The sequence below is a fragment of the Otolemur garnettii genome, unplaced genomic scaffold, assembly GCF_000181295.1.
Source record: "Otolemur garnettii isolate 467f Iridium unplaced genomic scaffold, OtoGar3 scaffold00040, whole genome shotgun sequence".
Taxonomy (NCBI): Eukaryota; Metazoa; Chordata; class Mammalia; order Primates; family Galagidae; genus Otolemur; species Otolemur garnettii.
Genome location: NW_003852435.1, coordinates 11,059,319 through 11,064,814, shown reverse-complemented (window position 1 = coordinate 11,064,814; position 5,496 = coordinate 11,059,319).

Genomic DNA, 5,496 nt, shown 5'->3' with positions numbered 1-5,496 from the left:
CAGAAAGTAGAGGAAGTATCATAATTAAAGATCCTTCTTAATTGGATGATTAGATAATGCTATTACTTGACAATAATTTTCTTTTCTTTATATATTAAAGTAAAATGAAATTATTCTTACATCTATCATTGTTAGTGTTAATGATTATAATTACTTAAAAACTATGAAAATTGAACTGTTATTTTCTCCTGTCTATTTCTTCTTCTTTAAAGATTATGTGTCAGAAACATGGATCTGGGTCTCCACTGCCTATGAAACCATCCTCCTTATGCAGAATCTGTTAGTTAATTTGCGCTTCACTTGTGCTTACATAAGTTTACTAACTTATCATCACACTAGAATACAATGCAGGAATAATCTTTCTGGTTCTTGTTTGGAATAATTGAAACAGCAATTTTCCTTTTCACAGGCCTTTGCAGATCACAAGAAGATTTCACATATGTTATGTTGTTATTGACATAAGACCACTGGAAATACTTATTGCTAATTTTTTTTCACACTTAAAGAAATGGAAATTGAAGAACAATCTAATATTGTATGTGACATAAGTTAAAAATTGCTTAAGGAAAGCTTTTCAGTCAAATCAGTTATTCTGATTTTGAATTTGCAAATGTTTATATGTCTAAGATTCTAGAACTACAATGGTATGAGTGTCACTCTTTTCCTTTTTCTGTAAAGGGTTTTGAAAAGTGAAATCCATTTAAAAATTATTCTTATCATTACCAAGTAAGGGGCTATGTTTGCTTTGTTCATTATCCTTTAAATTAAAGACAAACAATCACTGGTTACTTACTGATAGCAATAACTCAAAATTGTTTTCAAATCCATGAATGAAATCTTGGGAGTGACTTGATTTCTGAGTTGCTACTGTCAGGCAGGTGTCAGGCCTGCGGAGGGTGGATGTGATCGGGTTGTTATAGGTTTTCATGAGGATAGGACTATAGATGAGCCTGTGTTTGGGTAATTGCAGGAGAAAGAAGTTGAGCAATGCTTGAGGAACCTTCCAAAGCAATTGAGGAAGGCAGTCAGGTTAACCTGTTCATTTTCAACCTAGGTTTGGTGAGAGCAGCTGATCAATACCCCTGAGACTCATATAACACAAGAAAATTAATTAAGACCCCAGCTGGAACACTCAGAAAAGGAATAGAAGTAAAGGGAACTTTCTAAAAAACAGTGGAAACTTCCTCAAAATCATGTATAAAAATTAAAAAATGTCCTTTTGGGGAGGCTGTAGTCACTAGGACCAGGCCTATCTTACTGCATAAGTCATTAATAAATGTTCTATTCTTTTCTAATTTTCATTTTGGCAACCATTTCAAGCTATTTATGGATCTAACATTTTGTTTATTTTGTTCATTTATTTTGTTGATTCAGTCCCAATAACCATTCTTCAGTACTGGAACCAAGAGCTTGGAAATCCAAGGCCCTGCCATTTGGTCCCTACACATCACTCACTTAATACCACCTCTCTCAGGAACCAATTGGGTCATAGGAAGAAGTTCATCAAGTTTGAAGTCTTTGCATGGAAGTTGTCATTGCTGTTACAATTATTAGTATTAGTGTGTTTGGTAATTATTTACATAAAATTGTTTTAAAATATCAATTTTTTGTGTGTTTGACATTTCCCACATGATATTCCTATAAATAATTTGCAATCTGGGAGGACAGAGATAATGGCTGAATGGAAATCTTTAGCAATGGTCCCTGCCGTGAACACCAAATTCAACAGCTATCCATGAAGAGAGAATATGTGTGCCAGAGAGCAGAGGATGGAGAAGTGATTGTGGAACTATGCATGGAAAACTTGGGCTTACCTTAGCTAAAGGGAATTTAGCACAGGTGAGAATTCTGCCACTTTCAATGGTGGGAACATTTAAATCAGCCAGGTCAGAGGGAAATCCTGTGTCCTAAACCCTGACTTCCAGCCAGCCCCACCATCTCACATAAAGCAGCCTGGGCCTGGCTGAAGTTCATAAGGCAGTTGGACACAAAAGACTGGAGTCATTGGACAATTCATGCATCCATGCTGACTCAGACCCATTAGTGTTATGGTGAATGTGATCCAGTGTGACACTAAGGCCAAAGGCTAAGCCAATGCATCACCTATCCCTCAACTACAGGGATGACAGCCAAGCCCAGGGAGAATTTTTTTTCTACTTGGGAAAAGGAATATGGAAGGTTTGGAAGGTTTTGCTTTGCAACTTTAGCCAAGATAAAGTAAAGTACCAATCAGACTCCTGAATTCAGGAATCAGAATCCTAGATTTCAGCCCTTAGTTTCTGTATAGCATTTCTGGACCCACTTGGGGCCAGATATCCTGAAGGGAAAAATTCAGTCCTGGGGAAAAAAAAAAAAAGTCAGTCCTGGCAGAATTCATCATATGCTAATAAAAATCAACAGTATCCAGGCAATAGTCACCAGGGACCTGGGATGAGACAGAGCTTGCTCCAGGACTGATGGCCACGAGGGAGTATCACATCACTCCTTAAACAATTGTATCAACCCAGCATAGAGAGGGAGGTTAGAGAGTGAGAAACTTTGCCTAATAAACCAGGACACTCTCCTGTGTTCCATTCAAGACCACAAAGAGAGCACAACAAAGACAATGCAAGCGTTACAGCCTTCCTGGGCCTGGGACACCACACCTCAGGCTGATACATATGGTTACGGTGACAAAAGACAGATACCATAACCTAAGATGAGTTCCTTCTGAATATCTGGAAAGCTTTCTCCAGAAAGATGAGTTCAAGCAATCCCAGAATGAGAATATTAAAATAAATACCCAACTCTTCAATGCCCAGACATAGATAAACATTAACAAGCATCAAGAACATCCAGGAAGATATAATCTCACCAAAGAAACTAGACATGGAACCAGTCACCAACCCTGGAGAGAGGGACATGGGTGATTTTCTGGACAAAGTATTCAAACAGCTGTCCAGAAGACTCTCAATGAACTTCAAGAAAACACAAAGAATTTAGAAGGAATCAGAAAAATTTGACAAAGAGATTGAAATAATAAAAAAAGCAGAAATTCTGTACATTAAGAATACAATTGACAAACTGAGAAATGTATCAGAGTCTCTCAATAGCAGAATTGACAAAACAGAAAATACAATTGGTAACCCTGAAGAAGAGCTACTTGAAAACTGAACAGTCAGAAGAGGAAAAAGAAAAAGAATAGAGGTTAAAAACCAATAAAACATTCCTATAAGATCTAGAAAATAACCTTAGAAGGGCAAATCTAAAAGTTGTTAACCTTAAAGAGGAGGTAAAGTGAGATATGACAGTAGAAACTTTATTCAAAAAATGACACAGAACATTCCAAACCAAGAGAGAACTATTAATATTCAGGTACAAGAAGAACATATAAATACTAAGCAGATTTAACCCAAACAAAAGTACTTCAGGGCATTCAATAATCAAGTTAGCAAAAGTCACTGATAAATAATGGCACCAAGAGAAGCAAGAAAAAAGAGAAAAAAAAGTAACAGTGTAAAGGAGTTCCAATATGTCTGGCAGGGGACCTCTCAGTGGAAATCTTGTAGGCCAGGAAAGAGCGACGTGACACATTCAAAATTCTGGAGGGAAAGGATCTTAACTCTAGAACCTTCTATCCTGCAAAAATATTCTTGAAACATACAGGAGAAATACCTTTACAGACAAACAAAAGCTGAGAGATTTCATCAACATCAGACCTGCCATGCAAGAAATTCTAAAAGCAGTTCTTCAATGTGATAGAAGAGGACATTAATGAAAAGAAGAAATCATTGGAGGGGTTGCAATGCACTGGTACCAGTAAGCACACAAATTTAGAACACACCATTAATACAAATATAGTATAGAAACCACTCATATTGTGAGCAGGAAGACTAAAAGACAAATTTATCAAAAATAACTACAACTTTTGACAGATACTATAAAAAATATGATATTAAACAAAAAAATGAAAAGAAATGGGAGGATAAAGTTAAAAGGTAGAATTTCTTAGATTTCTCTTGGTTATGTATTTGTACGTATGTTTGTTTGTCAGGAGAGCTTTCATATGTTTAAAATCATAGATTATAAAATGTTTCTGCAGGCCTTGAATAAAGGAATCTAAAAGAGATATCCAAAAATTAAAATAAAAAAAGTTTAAAAAACTCAAAAAGTTATAAGACACCACCAAAGAGAATCAGTTTACATAATGCAAGACAGGAAAGTAGAAAGAAAGAGAGGGAAAGAAAGAAAGAAAGAAAGCAAATAACCTGGCAGTAGTAAGTCTCTAGCTTTTAATACAACATTGAATATGATTGGACTAAACTCTCTAATCTAAAGACATAGAGTGTATGATTGGATAAACTAAATTAAATTAAATTAATTATAAAACAAAGGCCAACCATATGGTGTTTGTAATAAACAGAATTACAGATAGAATAAATAAAGATAGAGCCATTCTATTCGTGAAGAAAAACATAGACTGAAAATGGAGGAATGAAAAAAGATACTGCATGAAAATGGAAGCCAAAATGAAGGAAGAGTACCTGTTCTTCTATTAGAGAAAATAGATTTCAAGCCAAAAACTGTAAACAGAGATGAAGAAGGTCTTTATACAAATATAAATATATATATATATACATTTACACACACACACACACACATATACCTATAAGTATACACACACTCCTGTTGTTGGAGCACCCAGTTATGTAAGGGAAATGATATCAGGATGAAGAGAGAGACATACCCTGACATAACAATTATTGCAGATCCTAACACTCCACTTTCGCTATTGGACAGATCATCCAAACCGAAAATAAACAAACATTGGACATAAACTACATTATAGATCAATGGACCTAATAGAGTTTACAGACATTTTAAGCAACAGTTGGAGAACACGTGCTATTCTCTTCAGCCCTCAGATCATTCTTAAGGATAAATCTCATGTGTTAGACCTCAAGACACATCTTTTTTTTTTTAATTAAATCATAGCTGTGTACCTTAATACAATCATGGGGTACAGTGTGGTGTTTTCATATACAATTTGAAATATATTCATCAAGCTGATTAATATAACCTTCATGTCATTTTCTTAGTTATTGTATTAAGACATTTATATTCTACTTGTAGAAAGATTCCCTTGTACCCTTGTAAGATAAACCATAGAGGTGATTCATCTTTAAAAATTGAAAATAATTAAAATCATACCAAGCACGGTTTCTGATCACAATGGCATGAAACCAAAAATTAATTACAATGAGAATATTTGAAAATGTCCAAACACAAACACATGGACATCAAATAGAATGCTCCTAAGTGAGCAGTGGCTCCACAAAAAGATTAAGAAGCAAGTGAAAATTAAAACACAAATCTAAATGATCACTGGAGAATATTCTGGGTAACTATATGCCAATAAAATGGAAAACTTTGAAGAAATTAATAAATTCCTAGACACATACAACCTTCCAAAATTAAACCAGGAAGAAATCCAAAACATGAACAAACCAGTCAGAG